Raw genomic sequence first — 25,528 nt, 5'->3', positions numbered from 1 at the left:
GAGTCCCTGCTTAGGGGATGGGCTGTTCCTTGAGACAGACGCAGGTTCTGTAAATCACTGGGACTCTGCTGTCAAACATCTCTTGTGCAAGTAAGATGAAGTATTTAAAAAATAAAGTCAGTTCTCTTTACAGTTCGTCTTGGGGGTGGGGGAGACCATCCATTTGCCTGAACAAGACCTGCAGAATGACACCACCAGTTGATGTGGGGGATGTGGGTGGGGGAAATGTCACAAAGCCCCACCCTTAGATGAAGAGCTGCAGGCAATTAACGGATGCTAAGAGAAGAACCAGTCTTCTCTAGGGATGAACCCATTGGTAGTTGAGTCAGTTCTAAACACATACACATAGGAGCAACCCTAAGTGGATGCAAAAGGTTTTCTGCCTCTGTCTCTGTCTGTCTGTCTGTCTGTCTGTCTGTCTGTTTGTTTAAAACAATAATTAAAGAAGAGATCATGAATTTGAGGGGCAGTAGAGGGGGACGTAGAGTTGGAAGAAGACGAAGAAGGTGTAGAAATGAAGTAAATGCAGTATTCAAGTATGAGATTCTCAAAAAAAATATTTAAAACTCAAATTAAAAATGATCATTTGTGTGCCTGCTTTAAAAAAAAAAAGTTTTCTACCGTGTATGAAGTCTTGAATGGCTCGTGCCTGGATTCCCCAGAAGGAAGGCAGGAAGGTCAGTAGTTCTCACATTGTGTTACACATCAGGTTACAGGACAGACTGGGACACTTGAGACCTTGCCACAAACCAAAGAAACACAAAAAACAAACAAACAAACAAACAAACAAACAAACAAACAGAAAAGGATGAAACTGGCAAAAGGAAATTTCTCAAGATACTACCTCGGTCCAAAGGAAGATGGTCTCTTATGGCAACAGCTGACATTCAGGCCAGTGAGGCAGCTTAGTAGGAGAGGATGCTTGATGCCCTGACCTGAGTTTGATCCCTAAACTCTGCATCATGGAGAGAGAAAGCCAACTCCAGAAAGTCAAGACATCATATGTGCATACAAATAAACAAAGGGGGAAAGATTTAAAGTGATACTACCTCTGCATTCGCAGCTAGTGAACTCTGAAGTGATGTTACCTCTGCACGCACAGCTAGTCAGCGAATACTGATTCAGTCCTTTTGTTTTCTCATGACATGTGCCCTCTCATGTTGTCAATATGGAAGCTTCTGGCGGTCAAGCCTGCTGGTTAAGGATTTGAACTCAAGGTAGACAAGTATTCCTACTTAGTAGCTACAGGCTTCTGTTCGTACACAGGACTTGGAGAGTGTGTTCGTATGTATAGAACATTAGTATCCTGATTGGCAGAGGGTAATTGGGTTTTATTTTTTAATTTTTAAATTTTTTTGGAAAAGTACTTCCTTTTTTAAAAAAAAAAGTTTTGTTTTAAGATTTATTTATTTATTTATTTTATGTATGTGAATACATTGTTGCTGTCTACAGACACACCAGAAGAGGGCGTCAGATCCCATTACAGATGGTTGTGAGCCACCATGTGGTTGCCAGGAATTGAACTCAGGACCTCTAGAAGAGCAGTTAGTAATCGTAACTGCTGAGCCATCTCTCCAGCCCAGTAACTGGGTTTTAAAAGTGGTGTCATTTGGGCTCTATGGACAGGTACTTCATCAGTCTACAAAGACAAAGGCTATGTAACTGAGGTTGGACCTCATGATTCTCTTGCCATATCCATACCATACTTAGTAATTTAAGGGTTGAATTAAATAATCCTGCCCAGTTCAAGCGCTCATGTGTGCACTTGAGACTAAAGGCATGACTTGAGGCATCAATGCTGTGTACTCAAGTGTAAAGAAATCTGGAGGCCTAAAAGTAGACTGTGTTCAGGCCTGGGCTCACTGGCCTGGGTCTTGTTTCTTCAGGATATTGTATCTATTAGCATTTGCAATACCTTAGCTCCCACTCTCAAACAATGCTTGTTTCTTCAGGATATTGTGTCTATTAGTATTTCCAGTACCTTAGCTCTCATTCTCAAACAATGCTTAGCACCTATCGGTAAGGTGTTGTGTTCAGTACCTTGCTGTTGCTGTGGTGAAACCCCCTGAGCAAGGCAAGTTACAGGAGGTGCAATTTACTTGGCTTATGGTGTAAGAATCCACCATGTTAGGGTAGCAACGTAAAGCAAGCATTGGTGATGCTCTCATGAGCAGGGAGCCAAGAGATTGCATCTTTAATAGCAAACACCAAACAGATTGAACTGGAAGTGGGGAGAGGCTGTAAGGGCTCAGAGACACTCCCCACCAACTGATGTACTTCCCCCAGCAAAGCCCCATGAGTGGTGCCCCATGTTCCCTCCCCAAGCAGCACCACCAACTGGGAACCAAGTGTTCATGCCTGAGCCTCTAGGGGTTGGGGGTGGGGTGGGGTATGACTCATTCAAATCACCACAGATACCTAACAAAGAGAGTTTCATAGTAACTCATTTGATTAATGATATAAATCGTTACAACGAATCTCTGTAACTACATATAAACACATGGAAGAAGTGAGAAGCATTTCCCGTTTTCTCAAGGAGTGGCTTCCAATAACTTTCTATTAAAGTTCAGTCAGTGTTTAGAGTACTTAGTGTGCATGAAACCTGTCTCCATCCCCGGCACCACATAAAATCAGGCGTGGTGGCAATGCCTGTAACCCTCCCAGGATTCATGAGATGAAGGCAGGAAGAGCTGACGTTCAAAGTCATCCTGGGCTACACGAGACCTCATCATAAAGTGAAAATAACTATAACAGAAGTCATGCTCTGTCACAGTGGCTCTCGACCTTCCTAACACTGTGACCCCTTAATATAACCCCTCATGTTGTGTGACAACCCCCCCCAACCATAAAATCATTCCGTTGCTCCTTCAGAACTGTAACCTTGCTACTGTTATGAATTGTAAGGTAAGCATCCGTGTTTTCCCTGCATGGTAACCTGTAAAAATGAGCATTAGTTTTCACATCCCCACACTGATGTGCAAGTGTTCTCGTTTCTCTTGTGCTTGCCAGACATTATCATTTACCTCGTTGCTGATAGCCATTCAGTGGGACTGGGTATCTGTGGTTTTAATTTTTTGCTTTCCTGATGGTTACTGGTGATAGGCATTTTTCATGGTCCCGTGGGTCGTTTGGATAGATGTCAATGTACTCGGATTGCCACTTCCTCCTGGTGCTGTTCATCTGTGTGCTGCTGGGGTTTGGAGGTTGTTGTGCTGTGTGCCTTGTGGATATCAGTCTCTTGTCACATACTGTTGTGCGTCACACACTCCCGATCTCTGGTTCGTTTCTTCCTTTTGTTATTTGTTATCATTGCTGAACACACATTTTATATAATCAATCCCGTTTGTCTGCTCTTACTTTTTTGTTTGGTATCTTATCCTAGGGTAATCTTTGCCATTGCAATGTCAAAAACCCAAAATCCACCCACCAAAGTGTCTTCCAATGGTCTTAGGTGACCCCAAAGGGGTTGAAACCCACATGCTGACACTGTATGAGAAGCCTCCTCCATTGGGTGTGCTGGCTGGCCCATGCCTGTAACCTTGAACTTGGGAAGTATGAGGCAGAAGCAGGAGAAATGAGAGTTCAAGGGCAGGCTTCACTACTTAATGAGTTGGAGACCCTGAATTACTTGAGACCCTATTCAAAGGAAAACCAACCCAAAACAAAACAACATCAACAACAAAAACCCAAAACCCTACCACTCAATTCTCCTCGTTAGAAGCCTAGCACCTTTAGAGGAAGGCTGAAGTGGAAGGTTAAGGGTTCTGTGGAGAGTCAGTTGTGTTAGGAGGTGTTTTGCTGGGTCAAACATGTGAAGGAGTGTTGTCCTGGAGCAGACACAGGTGTACATTTAAGGCAGTGAAAGGAACATTCCACTGAAGCAGACACAAGTGAAAGGATGTTCTGCTAAAGCAAGCACGTGAAAGGACATGTGATAGATTCTTTGCTAATGACAGACACATATATTGGTCCGCCTTCCATTGCATAGTTGAGCTCCATTTGTCAGGACTTCAAAGAGAGAAACACACCAAGGAACTTAGGTGGCGTGACACAGTTTCTTGTGACTTCCATGGATTCGGGCTGATTGACAGAGTAATGTCAGCTGAGACAGACTCACGTGCTGAGGCAAGACCTGGGGGGAGGTAAGACCCGCGGAGGACACATGACGTTTGAAGGGTATAAGTAAAACTCCATGGACAAGAACAGAGTATAGCTAGGATTGTTTATAGAGCTAGCAGTGTAATGCTGGTCGGTCTGCAATCTTTGCTGATCTTCGCTTCCCAGAGGGGCATAGCTGAGAACTTCTCCTGACATTCCTGTTGGTCCCTGCTGCTGCTGAGGCTGAGGCCTGGCTGTCTCTGCTAGGTAGTGCCACTGCTGCCGATTCCTGTTTGCTATCCTGACTCTACTGAACTTCATATATCTGTGAAGTGTTTGCGAGTGGATCCAGCTGTCTCTTCACACCTGTGAACTGAACTGCGGGTTTCCAGACAACACAGATGGGAGTTGCTCCGAAGAACCTTTCTAAACAGGTCTACTTCCCCATATCCTTTGGTTTTTCCTACCTCTCTGGAGGGTGGTGGGCAAGAAGGGCGGTTAAAGTGTTTAAGAAACATCATTAAAAGTAGGCTTTAAAAACTTAAAATTACAAAAGTCTAGCTGGGCTACTCATTTGTGCAAAGGTTCCCTGATTATCCAGCAGCTGTCAAGACTGGAAACCTGTCTTTGAACGGGACACTCCAGTCACTCCATCTGTTGTGGCACCTGTAGAGTTTCCTGTGAAGTAACTGGTGACAGAATTCCATGGATAAAGGTGCTTGCTGCCAAGCTTGAAGAAATGCACCAAAGATGGATTCCTGGGCCATACTTGAGGAAAGGGAGAAAGTTGTCTTCTGACCTCTACTCTGGCCAAGGCTGGTTCTGAACTTGTGATTCTTCGGCCCTACTTGGTTGTATGTGGTGCTGGGGCTCAAACTCAGGGCTCTGTTTATGCTAGGCAAATACATTACTACCCAGCTATAGCCCCAACGGGCAATTCACCTTTTAATAGAAAGTGAAGCGTAAACAGTGCCAGATTTGTGTTGGTGACTGAAGTAGCTGCATTCAAGTCTTGCAAGGCGCATGCATGCAGGCAGGACCCTGTGTGCTTGCCTATCCTGTGTTCAGAGGGCCACGGGGAAACCGCAGGGATGGAATTCAGCAGCTGGAGAAGGCACTTTGCACTAGGCTGTAGAAAGAAAGAGACCCTGACTACACCACAAGACCATATCTTTAGATAACCGAAACTGGAGAAAAACCAAACTGGGGCAGAATGAATGTGTGCATGGGGCTTCGATGTGGGAATGGGCTTCTCTGAGATTTTCTTTCTTTTTTTTTTTTTTTTTTGGTTTTTCGAGACAGGGTTTCTCTGTATAGCCCTGGCTGTCCTGGAACTCACTCTGTAGACCAGGCTGGCCTCGAACTCAGAAATCCGCCTGCCTCTGCCTCCCGAGTGGTGGGATTAAAGGCGTGCGCCACCACGCCCGGCTGAGATTTTCTTTTTTAAAGGAATTTTTATATCAACAACCAGGAATCAAATAAAACTCTATCTTCTCCTAAGGCCCTGGTAGTTTGAAGGATCTAGGGAAAGGCAGCGAGTCTTCGCAGTGCTTGCCACATCCCGGGTACCCCACACTTCTTCCAGGCCCTGGATGCCCAGCTGTCATCCCATCCCGGGCCGCNCCCCCCCCCCCCTCCACACACACCCAACTTCCTTTCTATCCTTCCAGCTCCAGCCTTCTCCGCCCGAAGGGAAGCACAGGCTGGAGCAAGCTCTCTAAGCTCATCCATCAGCAGTGGAGGAGGAGGAGAGGAGGGGCAGGAGGAGGAGTTTCTAGGCGGCCGAGCCCCCGAGGCCCGCGGTGCCCTTCCCCCCTTTCGCTGATTGCTGTGGCTGCGAGCCCGACCCCGCCCGCGCGTGTGCGCGGCCGAGTTAGGGCGCCGCACGGGCCTGATGGGGGTGATCCAGGCTTTCGGGGACGCCGAGCGCCACTTTCCTCCTCCCTGGCAGTGAGAGAGAGAGGGGGAGAGGGAGAAGCGGGCTGCTGTCCTTCCAGGCCACTTTCGCTGCGCGATTCCGCGAACTCCCGGCAGGAGGTGAAAGTCCCCGGCGGGGTCCGGATGGCGCAGTTGAACTGCGGCTGCTGAGCTCGCGGCCGCCTGCGCGCGCTGGGCGCGGGGACTCGTTTCGGCTACTCCCCCACCTCGCGGCGGACGACCGGTCCTGGACACACCGCTTGCGAGGTACGTGCGGCTCGGCGCCCGATCAGTGGCTGTGCACGCTGCGCAGTGCGAGTTGGTGCCTGCTTTGCGGGGTTCCTCTGGCCATCCAGGACCCCGAGGCTGGGACCTGGCTTTGGTCCCGCAGGGTTGACGCTGAGCGGAACCGGGATCCGTTGCGGTCCCGGGTGGACAGCGCGGGGGAGGAGTTCCCCACGCCCGCTTTCGCTCTTCCTCTCCACTGTTTCCTAGTCCCGTGCAGGGCTGCAGGCCACTGCGCTCCTGGCGCGTGACAGCGTGGGTGGGCACTCGACCATGATGGGTAGCAGAGGCCGCGGCCGCGGGACTCGCGCGCCCACGCCAGTCCTGGGTCCCCGCTGGCCGCGCCCTGGCTCGGGGAGTCAGTCCCGAAAATGCCGTGAAGGACGCTCCCGGGTTAACCTTGCCGCGCTCCCGCTGATGGTAGAGGCTCCCTACGATTTGTGAACTTGGTTGGGACAAACTTGAAACTCTTGGATGTTGTTAGGGGAATCCGCTTGTAGAGTTGGGCTTATTGTGGGCATTTGTCCCACCTTCCCGCACTGGGTAGGACTGCAGACAGCTGGACTGACAAGCCGCAAGTATCACGGCTTAGGTGTTGGTGCAAACAGTTGCCCTACTCGCTAACGGTGAACTGGGAGGACTCGGTCCCCCTAGGTGGCTGTGCGGTTTGGAGGAGTGCACAGATGTTTCTGACTGGGACCGCGCAGAGCGCAGCACAGGTGTTAGCGCCTCGTGCTGCGCCCTGCGGTGACAGGAGAACCGCGAGGGTAGGCATCCCGTGAGTGTCAGACTGAGATAAAGAACCAGCCAATTTAAATTTTCTTCTTCCTTCAAAGAAATGAGCGGCTTGGGAGGGTACCAACACGCAAAAAAAAAAAAAAAAAAAAAAAAAAAAAAAAAAAAAAAAAAAACATATCCGGATACTTTAATATCCCGGGAATGACTCTTTAGATTGTAGCGGGTAATTTTAGGGAGAGCTCAGCTGGTTCTTTTGGGGTACTAAAACGGGAATGTATTGATCCCTCCCTGTATGTCAGTATCTCCAGCAACTCCAGCTAGTTCCTGTCAGGGCTTAAAGACAACTCTGGTTAAAAGAGATTTTAGTGGACCCATTTTACAGATCATATATGCTAGACTCCAGCAGCTAGAGGCAAAGTTGCTTGTCCAAGGTCACATAGAGCTTTCTGTTACTTTTAACCCAAGAGCTGCCTTGGTCAGTCATGGCAGAAAGTGTGGTAAGATCCATGGGCACTAAGTCCTTGGCCCTCTGTTCTCGCCCAGCTTCCTGTCTGAGTTGAATACATCTTTTGAAACACAGATACAAATTATCTGTGATTAATTTAGAGGATCATATACGTATTACTTTGCAGGAGCCAGAATCCAGCTTCTCTGAGCCTGGGTCCAAATAATTATAAATAGAACTCTGACTCGTGTTAATTTCAATTTCTATTCTTCATTACTTTTATTAATCCACCAGACATTGTTGATCAAGGCCGCTTGGCTTCCTTAGGAAACAGCTTGAGGCTGGCACAGGAGGCAGGGAAATAATTCTTACCCCCCGAAGGGCTATTAAAGACGACTTGATTTCATGCCATTGTCTCAGCGAGAGGATGTTGCTCTGTTTCTTGATGTTCTCTGCTTTTGGCTTTAATTCTGCATTGTTTAGCATTTCAAGGCTTCGGCATACTTTTTTCTCTTGACATTGTTGTCAGCTTTAAACGTCCCCTATTGTGATGGAATCTGGCCACCCCACACCAGCTTTGCTTAACTGTTGATTAAGATATGTGCATTAAAAAACAATAAAGTCATCAACTGAGTTTTGAACCCCAGCACTTCAAAGGCCTATGCCTTGAGAAATTCATTGTTATTTTAAACATTAGCCAGCAGGGGGCGCACAGCATATTATTGATATCCTGCTGACATCTAGACCTGTTTGTACTGTGTGTAGCATATATTTCAGAAATGGAAATTATTGTAGCTTTATCTAGTACAGTAACTAAGTTGCTTTACGACTAATTCCAACTGTTTAAAAATGGAATGATCTTGAGTTCCGGGCCTGAATGTTAAATGTGTGTCTAGAACCTGTAGTGGCTAGGTAAATATTTAAGTACAAATCATGGGGTCTTTTTTTTTCTCCCCTTCTAGTTTGCTTTCCTTGAGAGGTATGTCTGTAAGATTTTGTGTTGTTTGAATAGCACTTTCGGCTATTTAGAAGTGGCAATCTGAAGAGATTCATTTGAGAATCCTTTTGTAATGACTTCCATTGTCTCATTTATAAAACTGAATGCACGAACTCCTTCTTGAGGAGGCTGATGGATTCAGTACTGTCACCATCATCTTTCATTAACATTTTCCTCATGTAAGGGAGTCCATTATTCCGTGTCCCTTTTATAGAGCTGAACATTCTGCAGACATGTATGTTTTAATTCAGTGTGAGTTCCCTCATCAAAAGTGTTTGGGGGTGCCAGGCACTCAGGAAGCAGAGGCAGGAGGATCTCTGTGAGTTGGAGGCCAGCCTGGTCTGCAGAGCCAGTTCCAGGACAGCCAGGGCTACACGCACAGTGAAACCTTGTCTCAAAAAAAAAAAATAAATAAATAAAATGCTTGTGAGTAAAAGGGCTCTGGATTTGTTCAGACTTTGGAATATTTGATGTGCATCATGATCTCCTGGGAGAGGGAACTGGGTCTAGACATAATTTGTGTGTAATATATATCTGATAACATAAAGGTAATTTTGTACAATGTTTTTAGTGTATCTGTGTCTTGAGTTCAGCTAGTTATATGACATCGGGTGGAATTTTCCACTTGTCAGACTTGTGCTGAAAAAGTTATAGATTTGGAAATGCTTTGGATGTTAGATTTTTGGGTCAGGGGTGTTCAATTTGTATGTCAATAGTTCAAAGCCATATTCTGCATGAGTACAGGTATCTGGTGTGTCTAGGCATCCGAGGTCCCTATTTTAAATAATGATTTTAATAGCTATTTCAGTCAGTTCCTTAAACTGTCAAACATTGCATTCTTTCACATTCAAAAATCTTTTAACTAGTTTTTGAAATTTACGTAACTGGTTAGGTTCATGTTTTTAGAGATCTTTAACTTAGATGTTCTCTTTCACTGCCTTAGGAGAGTGGCCAGTTAAGAATGTGAGGGTGAGCATAGATTATAAGAATAACTACTATTCCTATTATTTTGAGGTGCTAGGGTTTGAGCCGAGGGCCTTATGCATACGAGGCACGCACCAGGTCTCTGAGCTACACTCCCACACCCCAAAAGTTATCCCTTCAGGAGCATCGGTGAGTAAGAGATTCCGTGAGGTGTCTGCATCAGTAGAACACACACACCCGGCACAGGAAGTTCTCTGGTTTCCCTGTCTTCAGTCTCAAGTGCGAAGTGTTAGCACTGCTTCTTTGCAGCATTTTGTAAAAACGCAAACTGTTGCTAATTTGTTCAGTTTCTAGTCAGGCTGATATAAACCAAACACCACTTGGAAAAACTGCTAAAATGATCTGGGTCCATTTTCTGGGCTCTGGATTTCTTGTTGTTATAGCCTTTGAAATCACACATTTACTTGTTACTTGACTTACTTGCTCCATTTACAAAGTCCTTGCTAAGGTTTAACATGTATCTATCTCTAAGCGTGCCTGCCCCCCTCCTCAGCCTCCTCCCCGCCCCCGAAACCTTAGGGAGACGTCCAGTTATTTGGATCTCCAGATCTCTCAGCCAAGAGATGTAATATTTTGGGTTTGATTCAGTATTTGTATAAATTCTCTTTGGGGCTACTCTTGTTTGGGCCTTATTTTACAGTTTTTCCTTCATTTTTTTCGGACCAAAGATGGAGATTTAAATAGGTTAACAACTACTTATGAGGCTTGTATTTAAGAAGGAAAGACTGGAGGAGAGCCCCAGAAACACATCTGTAGGGCATACTAATGCATCTGCCGATGAGTATTGTATAGGGCGTGCGTATGTGCATTAGTGTGCACAGTATTACTATCTGCTATTTGTGTCGGCAACTGCTGTGTGTTGAAATTTCTTTCAGCCAAGCATAGTAGACCATACCTCTCACTTCAGCCCTCGGGAGGTAGAGGCAGGAAAATCAGGAATTCCAAATCAGCTTACAATCCATAGTGAGTCTGAAGCCAGCCTGGGCTACATGGACCCTGTCATGGGAAAAAAAAATCCCCCCCAAAACAAAAACAAAAATCAAAAGCTTTTCCAAATCTGGGTAAAGGACTCTAAGTGTAAATGTGAGCAAGCTTCATTTTTATTTCAAATTTAATGTCAGATTGTCACCGGAATAATCATCGAAATTAAGTTAGATTGGAGTACCAAACTTCTGTTCACTTTAGGAAAATGGATAACAGAGAAGTGTCTGTTTCTTGGGTGTCCGGCTGTGACTGAGGAGGACCTGCGGGGTTCGGTACCGTTTGCACTGGGAAGGACACCTGTTTTTCTGTCCCTCCAAATACATAATTAATTTTTCTGGCATATGCTGAAGTCAGGTTGTTGTATACAATTACAGAAGGACTGTTTGTGAAAACACATTTCATTTGATTAGTTTGTGGTGGTGGGAAATAAAAACCCTCTTTAGAGAGCACCCCGTGAAGTGCTCTCTAAAGAGAGTCCGGAGCCTTTCCCTCTCATCTGATCATCCTCGCTCGGGTTCACTGGCGTGGTGCACTGAACAGCCCACGTGGAGGGTCTGGCAGGACACTGCATTTTCTTTTTACTGCTTGAGTCTTTTTCGTGGAAACTTGATGAATACTTAGTTCCATGTGGTTGTGTCATCCTGTTAGCATCTTAGCAATTCATGTGCTTTGACAGTGTGATGCTGGTCCTTGGATACAGCACCATGCTGGTGGCTGTTTGCACATTTCACTTCATAATTACCTAACTGTGCAATAATTGCTCGAGTAGACTATGACTTTTCTTTTCCCTCCCATTAGGAGGGTTATTTGAGGTGAGACACTTTGACACAAAGCCTAAATAAATATCATTGTGCAAGCCTCTTTGTGTTGTTGGTAGTTGTCTCTTCTGTGGCTTTTACTCTTAAAACAGAATGCACTCAAACACAAACCTTTCTCAGTATCCTCAAAGGGTGTGCGCCCTTTTCTTACATGACTTTATGCAGTGGGCTGGCAAGCTCAGTTTGACTCGGAGGGAAAGCACCATTGAGTCATAGTGTGTGCTGAGCATCAAGGCAGTATCAGGTCTTCCCTGTGTGGGGAGAAGTTTCTCATCTTCTAAATGGGTCTACCTCTTTCTGCCAAGGCCTTTCTGTCCAGACATTCTTCTTCATTTTCTATTCTTTCTTGTTTGTTTGTTTTTACCTTTATGACTTTAGAGAGGGGGTTACATGTTGTATATTTATAGCATACCATGTGAACCATGAACACCGTATGAGCAATGGCCTGTTTTGTGCAGAGACAGCTGCACTCGTCTTGGTTTCTGATCCCTCCTATTCACACCTGACCACAGTTGCAGCCTGGCATTGGATTCATGATGTTTTCCACGGCAGCTCAGGGAGGACAGACCTGTGCTTTTTTTCCCTGTGGTTCTCTGCGAATGCCTTTTCAGTTTGTGGCATCTGTGTTTCCTTGTTAGAGTGTCTGTTCACAGTTTTAGTTTTATTCAGTGTGTGGGCTTAGAGAAAGAGATTTCTTTTAAAAGGAGTTCTGCAGGTTCTTGAAAACGCCTCCAGAAAATGTCTCAGGTGGATGTCATTTGAATTGGGATTTGAACTGGGGCTGGTTGAACCCAGGGTGGGATTCTTTGGAGTTTAACTGGGTAGGGAGTCTGGGAAAGAGAGGAGTGTCTCTCCTGTTGGATAGCTGGAGAAAGCTTCACTGTGTTGGGACTGATAGCAAGTTTTAGGAGGTGTGCAGGCAGGAACTCCAAGGCTGCCTCAGGTTGGTGTTGCGACTGGCAACTCTTAGCATCCCAAAGATACTATTCTCCACAAGCCAGGGAAAACAGCCTGGCTCCAATGATGCATATTGTGCGCATGCACACGTGAAGCTAAGCCAAGAAAAATGTCCATCTGGGAGACGGGTTGGTGTTCTGAAGAGAGGAAGAACAAAGGACCATCCATACGAGCCTTAGAGAATCTGCTAGTTTTTCTTTTGGCTTCCAGATGCCTCTCAAGTGCCTTGTATTGGAGATTAGAAGCAATTTTAGGGTTGAGTTTTTTGGTCCCTATGTTTTGCAGAGAACAGAAGAGCAAGCAGCTAGGCAGCTTTTGGTGGTGCTAAAGGGAAGAGGGTTCTGGGACCCAGCTGGTGTGTTTGAGAAAGCTTTCCCCACCTTCACAGTGCCAGAATAGGGTGCAAGGTCCTCCCCCCTTTCCTCACACCTTCCCCGTGTTTTCCATGCAGCTGTGGTGTCTAGGCTCAGCGGTACTCTAGACTCTGTGGGAGGATGTTAGAGGCAAGGTGTGTAGGCAGCTGGATGATGAACATGAACGCATTGTCCTTCACACCAGGCAGAAACAACTAGCGCTCTCTCTCCCTCTCTCGATGGGATGTCATATGCCCATGCTGACCTCAAACTCGTAGTTTTAAGGTTGACCTTAATCTTCTGATGGTCCCAGAAGTTGGGATTATGGGTATGCCTACCATGTTTGGTTTATGCAGTGCTGGGGCTCGAACCAAGGGCTTTGATTGTGCGAGGCAAGCACTCTACCAACTGAGCTACATCCCAAGCCCAAAAGCTAGCCTTTTGAGGTGCCTGCTGCTGATTGCAGGTCCTGGAGACCCAGGTATCTAAGAAGATAACCTTCCCAACAGAGGGTGAACAAAATCTTCCCAATCTGCTGCTTCATTCTGCCCCTCTGTCCCTGTTCTATTCCTGTGGTTTTCTTAGAACTAGTTCTGTCAAGTTCCTGACATCTCTGCAGGCTTCCTGTTCAATATTGAGTCCCTGTTTGTTGGCACTTATGTTAGCCCACTTTCTGTTGCTACCACAGAATAGCCCAAACTGAATGACTTATACAGAATAAAGGCTGGGAGACTGAGCCTGTGAGGTACTTGTTGCTGGTGGTGGTGGAGGGGCTCTGCCAAGTCCTCAGATAATATAAGGGGAGACGGCATCCTAGCTCAGGTGCCTCTCCTCAGGGCCCTAGCTTTATGACAGCACCAAGCCTTAATTGCCATCTTACAGTGGCCTTGCCTCCAGTCATCACAGCTGGGTCCAGCTCTGTCCTCTGGCTCCTTCATAAAGGATATTAAATTTCAATGTAGGTTCCGGTGAGGGACATCCACACTGTTAACACTTTTCCTGCCCATCTTTCTTCTCGGCCTACATATAGTCAATGACCCTATCCATTCTAGAAACTTATAGTTTTCTATTTTAGAGCCACGTTCATGGCAGTCTGTAGGCGGCCTCATGTGGTTCAAACAGGTCATCCCATTAAATTAAGCATACCTTCTAACGTCCTATATTCTCTGTGGCCTATTGTTCTCATCACTTTTCATGTCATCCTTGCTGCTGTCCCCCTGTGCATCGATGTGGTCTGAGCTCAGCACTGTTGGTCTTTCTGCTTGGATGGGAAGGTGTCCTGGAACTTGGAAGGCCAGGAACCACATAGCTCTGAGATGGGACAGTGTCCCAATGGAAGGGTGTCCTGCAACATGGGAACTCAAGAACCACACAGTTCTGAGAGGAAGCTTCCTCAGCAGAGGCGTTGCAGCTCCCCAGGGAGGGCATCCCCAGCTGAGCTGAGGAGCTCAGAGGCCTCAGTGTGCTCCGTCTTGCTTCTCTTCTTTTCTTTATTGCTTGTCTTCTTCCGATGAGAGAATCACACCAGGCAGCAAATCTCATTGAAAGAGATTTATTGGAAGGTCAAAGATGTAGAGGAATGAATCCAGGACTGGCTGCCTATGCTCCTGGGAGGGATCAGACAGCAGTGGGGAATTGGACAAAGTGCAATGCTTTTATGGGGGCTTTTGTGGGTTGGAGCCTTCTAGGGTGGAGATTTCCAGGATGAGATTGGTTGGATTTCAAGTCCTGAGCTTGGGAGAGCTCAGGGATTGGTGGGTTTTCCTGTTCAGGGATTGGTGGCTTTTGTTTAGACTTTTCATCTAGATTAGCATAACCCAGGGAGGGTCCTGTTGAGGGTCTGCAGATGACCATCTGGAGATGACCTTTGTGACAGTTATGATAGTTGGGAGGGTTAGGGTGAGGGAGGGGCCTAGCTGATGGAGCTCCAACCCACCCCACCCCCAGGCCCTGACCACTTTTCTTTCTTAAGGTCTACAAAGTTTACAAAGTATACAAAGTTTACAAAGGGAGTCCACAGCAGGGAAAGCCTTCCATGACACTTGAGTGGTGTGAATATCTAACAGGTGCATCTCTGCAGATAGCATCCTCCCAGGTCTTCCCAGGACCCTGACTATTCCCATCGTCTTCCAGCTGTTTCTTGTGGCTTCTGCATCTTTCTCCAAGTTCTCGTCCGTGATGCATACCTTACTTTGTGTCTCTTGGATCTTGCAGATTTGTGATTCTGTTCTCCTTAGCATGGACTGTATGGTTATTAAAATCTTAGCCATTTTCCCCTCTGCTTCTCTTGATCCTCAGTGTGTTCACCTGAGGCAGCTCTGATTTCCCAAGTGTTCCATGTGTGCTCACATCCTGTTTCTTTCATAACCACACTTTTATAACCAGTGTGCCCTGCTCTTCCAGCCTCCTCTGTTATCTTAAAGTTTTACTCTGTCAATAGACACCATGACCAAGGCAAGTCTTATAAAGGACAACCTTTAATTGGGGCTGGCTTACAGGTTCTGAGGTTCAGTCCATTATCATCATGGTGGGAAGCATGGGTTCTACATCTTGTTCCGAAGGCAAACAGGAGAAGACTGTCTTGCAAGCAGCTAGGAGGAGGGTCTCAAAGCCCACTCCACAGTGACACACTTCCTCCATCAAGACCACACCTCCTAATAGTGCCATCCCCTGGGCCAAGCGTATTCAAACCACCACACGTTAGCTCTTCTGTTGAAGCTTCACGTGGTTCCTCTCTGAAGCGACTTCTCTTGCTAGCTCACAAGAGCCTTTTTCTTTCTGTGAACCATCCTAGATTAAAATTGAGGGTAACGGTCAGCTTTTCATCACCATAACAAATACACCTGAGATCATTAGCTTATAAAGAGAAAAGGTTGCTCTCAGCTCACCGTTTTGGAGGGTCTTGTTCAGAATTGCCCCTGTTGTGTGGGCCTGTGGTAAGGCAGCACATGTGGTGGGAAGCATGACAGCAAAATTATTAGCCTCATGTCTAGGCAGGAATAGAAAAGGCTGGGGTCTCACCACCTCTTCAAGGGCCTGTCTTCAATGGCCTAAAGGCCTCTCACTATAACCTGCCTCCTGAAGGTTTTACCACTCCACATGATGCCTTTAATAAATCAGTCTTTTGGGGAATATTCTGTTCTTCCAGATATCTGAAGGTCACTTCCTATAGATCTTTGGTCAAAACAAAGAAACTTAAGACTCCCACCTGATATACAGTTATGTGTCATGCTTATGCTGTCTCCAGGGCTCCCAGGGCAGGGACTTGTACATTTTGTGCCTTGTATCCACATATTGGGGGCAATAGCTGGTGTGGAGTAAGTCTCTCAGAACTGTAGTGTTTGTTGAATGAATAAACGAATCAGAAGAAGCAGGACCTGGGAGGGTTTGATAGCTTCAGTTTAGCATACACTCAGGTATCTCTTCTGCAGGGAGGTAGAGAACCTGAATTTTCACTGCCTCATTGGAGATAAGCTGGGCTGGGACACTGGCGACTCTCCCAGCCTTACAAGTGGTTTGGGAGATTCCCATTTTACCTCCAGCAGGCAAGGGCTTGTTGTGGTTTCTCTCTGCTTGTGGTTTGCCCTTTAACCCATCCAGCTAAAAAGATGAAAAATAAACCTGGCAGCAGAGGAAGGGGTTTGGGGAGAGGGTGTGCAGAGCAGAAGGCAGCTCTCACTGTGCCCCTACATCCTCTTTTGGCTCTGAGCTCATCCTGTTGGCAGCTCATCGAACCTTCCAGATCGGCCCTGCTAGGGCCTGTGCTACAGTAGCCTGAAGTCTGCCAGGCCTCATGTCTTTTGAATTTTTTTTCCTTCTTCTTTGTCCTATTTTCTTTGAAAAGAAATGTTCCACTTCAGGCAAGAAGGACATGGGAGGAAATTGCATTACTATCTTTACTTATTTATTATTTTGGGATGGTCTCATGTAGTCCAGGCTAGCCTCAAACTCAAGACCCTCCTGCATCCACCTCCTGTGTGCTGGGATTACAGGTGTGCACCATCATACCCAGTTTTTTTTTTTTTTACCATCTTAGTTAAGAATATTTTTAAAGATTAATTTTTATTGTGTTTTATTTGTGCGCGTGCACACATGCGCATGTGTGGGGTTCAGAAAGCAACTTTGTAGAAGTCAGTTTTCTCCTATCCTGTGGGCTCTGGGATCAAGCTCAGGTTGGCAGGCTATGCAGCAAGAGTCCCTACCCACTGATCCATCTCACCTGCCACCCATCTTTAAGATGAAGTGGAGTTTTAACCCTTCTCAGATTCAAGGACTATTGGTGAAGCTAGTTCTTGCTTCTGTCTGTGATGCTAGTGATGGGTGGAAACTTCATGAAGCAGCCACTTAATCCTAAGGGCCAGGAATTTTCCTGCTGAAGAGTCAGGATTTTTGGAGCCCAGTGCATGTGGGTCAAAGAGTGTGGCCAGTGTCATTGTGCCTATTGAGAGAATATCAATTTGGTCTTCTCAGGACAGGAAGTCCAAGGCTTCAAAGAAGTGGGGCTGGTGAGATGGCTCAGCAGGTAAGAGTACTGACTGCTCTTCTGAAGGTCCTGAGTTCAAATCCCAGTAACCACATGGTGGCTCACAACCATCCATAATGAGATCTGACACCATCTTCTGGTGTGTCTAAAGACAGCTACAATGTACTTACATATAATAATAAATAAATCTTTAAAACAAACAAGCTATTATAAAGTCAGCATTATAATTTAACCCTGGGATTAAAGATGATCAGGTTAGAAATAAACTGATATGTGTGATGTCATATATATGTCAATAGGATGTATTTATATCATATGTGATATGAAATAAAATGATAGAGCTACTAGTGGCTAGTTGAAGGGGGTCCTAGTCACCTGACAGCATTCTAGGTATTCTGTACTTACATTTTATTTCATTCATTCATTCATTCATTCATTCCTCATACCAGTCCTGGAAGGGACTTAGAATCAGCACCCCATCTTACAGGTCAGGTTTGGACCCTGATCACCAGGGTCCCTCTACATTGTACTGTGTTTGGCGTCATGATCCCTTGCTTCACTTCACTTGGAGCCTCCCCTTCTGCTTCTCTCCCCACCCGGTTGGCTTTTTCTTGTTACAGTGTTTCTTTCTCCTCTGCTGGGAGGCCTTCCTTGACTACTCTAGCACAGACTCAGCATCACCAAACCAGCTGTTTTCCTAATCCCCACTGGAAGCCAGACTCCATGACAAGGATGAACTGAAGCCACTAACCTGTGTTTAGCTCCCCGAGTGTCTAACACACAATAGTTACTTCTAAATTTTTGTTGAGTTAATGAATGAAGGGACAAACTTTGCCATACTGATTTCAAAACAAAGTCACTTGTGCCTACGTCAGCCCTCATCAGCTAGGAGCTGTCCCCTTGGCCCCATCCAATGCCCACAGTGATGTAGGAATGTGCACAGCCCCTTTCTTTTCTTTTTCTATTTTTTTTCTTGGTTGTTAGCTATTTCTGGCAGAGCCCCTGTTTATAGTGGCTAAAAGCATGGACTGTGGAATTAGACAGACTTGGGCTTAAATCCTGGTCCACTGCTTCTTAGTTGGTGACCTTGGCATTGCTTAGCAACTTAAAGGAAGCACCATCTCTGTGGGTGGTTGAGAGGATTAAGTGAGAAATCATGGAGCGTACAGCAGGTGCTCTGTAGCTAGTCACTGAGATGCTGCATGGTGTGACGAAAGCCAGGTGCTGAATTCTCCTCGGAAGGGGATAAGGTCTGCACATTCGAATGGTCAGAGCAGTTAGAACACAGCCTGGGAGGAAGGCAACAGAGGGCCAGTCATGGAGCCTTCTGCATTCTCGGTTTGCCTATCTGTAAGAGACTGATGTGGACACACCCATTTCTAACATCCTCCGTTGGCTCAGAATAGGTGTAACATGGGGTACATTACACAAAGACCATAAGACTGGGATTAATTATAAGTGGGCTTTAGAATGGGGAGAGAGAAATGAGGAGAGAGGTCTCAGACTTTGAAGACTAGCACACATGTCAGGTTTTAATAAAAAAAAAAAGGTGAATCTAAACTTACGTGTAAATCTCTCTCTCTCTCTCTCTCTCTGTGTGTGTGCGTGTGTGTGTGTGTGCGTGTGTGTGTGTGTGTGTAATAAATAAAATGAACAGTCCTGACAGAAGGTGGAGTTAAATGCTTGCATTGCTGGGAGCATACTGCATTTTTGTTCCCGTAAGTTCCAGAGAAAAATTTTCGAGTGTAATCTGAGTGTTCTCTTTACTGCTGTGCTGTGAGGTTGAATGTTCGTTCTCCTGGGACAGTGTGTTCTGGGTTTTCTCAGTTCCTGCCAGACCTTGCACAGTGAGGCATTTGAAGCTTCCACAGGAATGGATGGTAGCTCGTTTACTGTGAGAGACTCTCATCACTGTCCATTCAGATGACAACTGTGTGGAAGGCATGGAAGGAAAACAATTTTTTAATCTATTCATATTAAAGATGAACAAAGTGAAGGCCTAGGAGGCCTTTGGGTGGCAGAGCTCTTGCCTCCTGCGTGCGAGCGTGCTCAGGGTTCTTCGTTGTATCTGCCTCTTGTTTGCCTGTCATTTGTTACTAAAAATGTTCCAACAAATTCCTGGCCTTCCATAAATTTCCTATTGTATACAATAGTGTCTTGTCTTCTTTTCTTGATGATAACAATCTAGCCCAGGGTCTTAAGCATGCTATAGGCACAGGCCCATCACTGAGCTATCCTTTTCTGCTGGCTAGTTTTATTTTACCTGATACAGACTGGAGCACTGCGTGTCTCAGTCAGCATCCTATTGCAATGAAGAAATGCCATATCAAGGCAAATCTTATAAACATGGCAGCCCACATGGTGCTGGGGCAGCTGAAAGGTACATTGTGATTCACAGGCCAAGAGAGAGAGAAAAAGAAAAAGCCCTGCCCTGGTATGGGCAAAGCCCATCTCCAAGGTTTCAAAGAAACCTCAAAATGACATACTTCCTCCAATAAGGCCATGCCTTCCAATCCTTCTAATCCAAGTCCCTGATGACTAAGCATTCCAATATATGAGCCTATAGGGGCCAATGGTATTCAAACTACCACACCTGGGAAGAGACATGTCTATGTGCACTTTCTTGATTGACAGTGATGTGGAAGTGAAGTGACCTATGAAGGATGGTAGCACCCTTGAGCAGTAGGCCTGGGTTGTATAAGCAAGCAGGCAAGCCAAGGACTGGAGAGATGGCTCAGCAGTTAAGAACACTGACTGCTTTTCCAGAGGTCCTGAGTTCAATTCCCAGCAACCACATGGTGGCTCACATCCATTTGTAATGGGAACTGATGCCCTCTTCTGGTGTGTCTGAAGACAGCAACTGTATACTCACATACATTAAATAAATAAATAAATAAATAAATAAATAAATAAATATTGAAAGAAAGGAAGGAAGGAAAAGAAAGAAAGCCAGCCAGCCAGCCAAGGAAACCATGGCGAGCAAGCCGGGAAGCGGTGTTCAATCACCTTCCTAGAGTTCCTACCTTTGTTTGCCTCCTCGATGGACTGAAACCTGAAAGTCAAATAAGCCAATTCCTTCTCAAGTGGCTTTCAGTCAGTGTTTATCCCAGTGACCTAGAGCACCCACTCCTGTCCCTGCTTAATCAACAGAACCCTGCTGGAATCCTTGCACCATCACGACTAAAACCCTCTCGATGACACCTGCTTCTGACTAGTTTGCTTGGCTTACTGGCCCTGCCAGGCTGAATTCCACAGTCTCCTGCGTAAACCTCTGCAGATTTGGGATCCAGCAGGTAGAAAAGGAGGGCTGTGCAGCCAGGTCCTGACCTTAGCCAGCGGTGTCCAGGCAACTCTCTATGGGGAACAGCTTTGCAAGCAGTTACGACGGTTGCTAGGGCTCATGTCTTTTTTTTTTTTTTTTTTTTCTGGTTTTGAGAAAACATCTTGCTGGCCTGGAAACTACAGCGTAGATCAGGCTGGTCTTGAATTTGTGGTAGTTTTTTTTTTAATGTCATCTCTTGAGTGCTAGGATTACAGATGTCACCCAGCACACCTGGCTCAGGGCTGCTTTGCTTGCTTGCTTGCTTGCTTTATAAGAGTGTGTGTGTGTGTGTGTGTGTGTGTGTGCAAGCATGCCCACAGCAACCTCGTAGTGGTCAGAGGGCACTTTGAGGATCTGATTCTTCCCTGCAACCTTGTGGGATCTGGGGATCAAATTCAGGCCTTTAGACTGTAGAAGCATCTCTACCTGTTGAGTTATCTTGACTACTCAAGACTCATATCCTATCTTGAAAGCATTCTTTAAATGTTTTATTTTAATTTTAAAATTAAGTATACGTGCATGTCTCTGTGATGTCTCTGTGTGGGGATGTGCCCCTGAGTGAAGGTGCCCATGGAGACCAGAGGCAGGGGAGCCTCAGAGAGGTTTAACCCTAGTCTCTGTCTCCTCTACTCACACCAGGCTCCCTTAGAGCTCCTGTCCTTCCAGCGCTTGAGAAGTAGAAGCAGAGGGATCAGGAGTTCAAGATCATCCTTGGCTGGGCTGGCGAGATGGCTCAGTGGTTAAGAGCACTGACTACTCTTCCAAAGGTCCTGAGTTCAAATTCCGGCAACCACATGGTGGCTCACCACCACCTGTAAAGAGATCTGTGTCTGAAGTCAGCTACAGTGTGTTTATGTTGATAATAAAGAAATATTTGGGCCTGAGCAAGCAGAGTTGACCAGGGCGAACAGAGGTCCTAAACATTCAGTTCCCAACAACCACATGAAGGCTCACAGCTACAGTGTGGAGCTACGTGGAAACTCTCCCACCTGGCCCACCCTCGCTCCTGGCTAAGAACATCAACACCGGGCCTAGCGCTTTCTCTTTCCTTGAGACTGAACTGCATTTTATCCTTGAAACCCTAGGTGTGCCTGGTTAGCCCCTGGCTCAGGAGTGGCTCAGCCGTGGAGAAGCTAGCAGAGCCATGGTGTGCTGCAGCCCTTCCGTCGTTGGCCCTTACTATGGACAGGGCTAAAGCTTCCATCTCTCTCACACATGACCCAGCCCACAGCCCTGTGGGCCCCTGGCTCCTGGTCCCTAGTCACCTGACCTCTCACTCCCCTGTAGCCCCTGTTCAGGTGTTAAGACCCATCTGAATTTTGGGCAGCACTGTATCATACCCTAACCCCTACGGTATACGCACTGCAAAGCCAAGCCAAGCCAGTGAGCTTCCATTCGGTCCTCTCAACTGTGGATGTGACCTGATTGGCTGCTTCAAGTTCCTGACTCTTTGACCACGAGGGTTTGACACTCACCCAGGTTTCTCTGTGCCTGACCATTTAGGATGTGGGTCTTCCTAAGAACGCTTCCTTTGGACTTCCTACCGTACTGTATAATTCTGTATTCGTGACTATGTGCCTGTCTTGGCAAACTGTAAGCCCAGAAGCGTAAAACGCAAGCGCCTTGTTTGGCCACCACATTTCCACTACCTGATGCGGCACAAAGAGTACATAAAGGTTGTTGACAGAAGAAAGGACGCCCCAGAAGCTAAATGTCTCAAGTAGCAAGGGATGCTGCTTTCATAAGGCCAAACAAAGGCAGAGGTTTGGTTACTCTTCATATTGCCACACCCTTGGCACCTTGGCCAGTGCCTGGCACAGAGTGGTAGTAAATATTTGCTGAATATCAACTATACTTAGATATGATTCCAGAGATTTCTTATCTAAATCCTCTCCCCTCCCCTTCTGGGGGGCCTGAATGATCCAGCTTCTCTGTGTGGAGGAGGCCTGGCAGTAGCCACTGTGGGCATCTGCATACAGGTCTAAAGGGCATTCAAGTGTTACCAGACACAGCAGCTACTGCTCTGTGTCCCCCTCCCTGGCTGCCACGCTACCCTCTGATGTTGTAATCCACACTGCCTTCTCTGAGTGCATTGAGTAGCAGTCAGATGCTGCCAGCTTTTATTGAACCATTTTCAAACCTGTGTTTTTATCACAAAAAGAAAAGAAAAGAAAGGGAAAGAAAAGAAAATCACCTAACTGACAAAGCTGAAACATTTAAAATTTTTAGTGTGTGCGTGTATGTGTGTTCGCGTGCACGGACAAGGTCGGGTATGTGCATGTGACCTCAGGTGTGGCTGTGTCATGACATTCATGTGGAAGGTTAAAGAACAACTTTCATGTGTCGGCTCTCTCCTTTTATTCCAGGGATTGGATTCAGGTCTCTGGGTTTGTACAGCACGCGTACTTTTGCCTGCTGAGCCATTTTGCCCAATCTATTCATTTCTAAGCCATTGGAAACTCAGGGATAACTTATTACTGAGGTTCAGGCAAGGTCAATATTCCCTTTTTGATGTTTTGAGTAGTGATTGCATACAGCCTAGGCTGGCCTGGAGCTTGCTACGTAGCAACAGATGATGTTGAACTTCTTGATCCTTCTGCCTCTGCCTCTGCAGTGCTGTGAGTTCAGGCATGAACCAGGATGCCTGCTTTATGTGGTACTGTGGAACGTAGGACTTTATGTGAGGTAAACAAGCATTCTACCAGCAGAACCACACCCCACCCCACCCCCACTCTCCACCGTTGTAATTCCACTCACTGTATCAGTCCCTGTGAGCTCTCTCAGCCAGTGAGTACTGACTACTGACAACCCAAGTTCAATCTCTGAGACCCATGGTGGAAGAAGAGAACTGACTCAAGGTGTGCTCTGACTGTTGCATGAGTGAGTGTAGTATCATGTACACACATGCTTGCACACATGCATGCACACATATGCACACCACACATGTATGCAGACATATACATGCACACATACATGCACACACAGACATATACAACAAGCACACTGATAATAAATAAAATAAAAATGTAAAAGATCTTGCTGGGCAGAGTTGAGCACACTTTTTAAAAACCTTTTTATTGATTCTTTGTGAGTTTCACATTCTGAACCCCAGTTCTGTTTATCTCCCTATCCCCTCATATCTGCCCTTCACTCTTGCAGTGCTCCCCCCTCCAAATAAAAACCACATGCATAGAAGGCATATCTTTGTGGAAACTGTAGTCTGTGGCAGTGTGTCCTGAAGTACATACCTCTGTCCACACATCTTTACTTGCAAATGTTCATTGCTATGAGTCGTTGGTGTGGTTCAAGGCATCTGTTTTCTGTGACACCATTAATACTGGGTCCTCACCGCTGAGACTCCTCTGGTTATCTTGTTGCTGGCCTGTGTCATGGAGATCCTGCAGATTTGCATTTCACGCATCTCAACAGCTCACGGATGATATAGATTTTGGGGTGGGCTAATTCAGAGCCCTGGATCTGGGCCTGGGTGGCAGCTGAGCTGGTTAGTGTGGCAGCTCTTTCTTGTCGGCACTGCAGAGGGAAGCTCTCCAGCACTGCTCTCGCTGGGCCACCTAGAGCTACCATCTGCAGGAGGCAGAGTCAGCTAGCTCTCTTGCCCTCATGAGGACAAGATCTTCAAATGGCCTGCAGGTCTGATTCCCTGATTCCTGTTAGTATCAGGAGACATCACCACACTGGTCGATGTCCTTGCTGTGAAAAACTCCAGAATTTGTCCTCATCAGGCTGCCTGTTTATCATAGCTGCCCCCGTGGTCCAGACCCAAGTCCTAGTTACAGTTAGTAGTGTTTTGTGTAGGGTCTGTGTCAGTGTTTGCCATCAGCACTGCCAGACCCTGCCCTTCTGTTTCAGAGACTGAATGTTGGAGGTAAATGGCGGCCTGCTTGTAGCAACAGGGTAGTGATGGTGGGCAGAGCAGTGGTCATGGAAAAGATCTTGTCTCTAGTCCTGACCTTACTGTATTATTTTGGGCAAGCGTTCATCTTGCGGTTTGGGGCCCCTCTTCACTTGTGAAATCAAATGCTTCCAACTTCAAAAGTTACTTATGCTAATTAAAAAAACTTTTAAAATTAATATAGATCAGTTGTATAAAGTATGGTTTTCTTTTTATGATTTAACATTATTATTATTATTGCAGGCACATGTGTGCCACAGTATGCCATGTCATTTCTCTGGTCCGAAATAATAGTTCTTTTGAAATAACCTTTATACATATTCATATAACATTCTTTGGCCATAGTCACTCTCTAGCTAGCTGACTTTAAGCAGTTATTTATTATATTTCAAGCTTTCAAGTATGTAAAGACTGCCTTTCTTAACTGAGTAACTGAACAGTTACAAGTTAATTGTGAATTATCTCTCACTTTGAAAGGTGTCCTGCACTTAGCCATCTTAAGAATAGCTAGCACATTTTTTTTCTTTCTGGCTACCAGACATCCATTTTGCCACATTTCCCTCTAAAAACAATGTTTTCCCTTCATAAAACAAACAAACAAAATCTTCTGGGCCATCAAGATGATCTAACAGTAAATGTGCTTGCTGTGTATAGCCTACACCTGATGACTGAGTTAGATTCTTAGACTGACTCAGAGCTGGAAGAGAAAGGACTTCACAAAGTTGTTTTCTGACATCTGCATGGGCTGCCCACTGCACATGTACACACATGTACATACATGTACACGGTATCATACATGCCCCCATACACCCACACAAATGTACATAGAAACATACAGATACATACACAGATACATACACAGACACACATCACACACACAGATTGACAGATGCACACATACCACACATAGACAGAGACACACCACACACACAGAGGAACATACACACGTGTACACACACAAATATATATGTATATATAGACACACATATACTTATACAAAGATACATCCAGACAGACACATACACACCACACACACACAGATGGATAAATACACACGCACAAATATACATATATACATAGACACACATATACATATACACAGATACACACAGACATACACACACATACCACACACACAAATTGACAGATGCACACACACCACACACGGACAGAGACATACCACACACACACACATACACACACAAATATATATATATATATATATATATATATA

The 25,528-nt window shown here is 45.8% G+C and overlaps 1 protein-coding gene across 1 annotated transcript in view; it reads left to right on the top strand.

Annotated features, from left to right (window-relative positions):
* Window positions 1-5,916: 5,916 nt before the first annotated feature.
* Window positions 5,917-25,528, top strand: part of Tgfbr3 (transforming growth factor beta receptor 3) — a 180,037-nt gene continuing 160,425 nt past the window's right edge. Inside the window, exon 1 of the mRNA XM_021163025.2 lies at window positions 5,917-6,282. The gene's annotated coding sequence lies outside the window, so the exon portion shown is untranslated. The remainder of the gene's footprint in view (window positions 6,283-25,528) is intronic.

Source organism: Mus caroli, chromosome 5 (genome assembly GCF_900094665.2).
Source record: "Mus caroli chromosome 5, CAROLI_EIJ_v1.1, whole genome shotgun sequence".
NCBI lineage: Eukaryota > Metazoa > Chordata > Mammalia > Rodentia > Muridae > Mus > Mus caroli.
The sequence above is the reverse complement of the archived record's forward strand: the minus strand, read 5'-3'. Positions and strand labels throughout refer to the sequence as shown.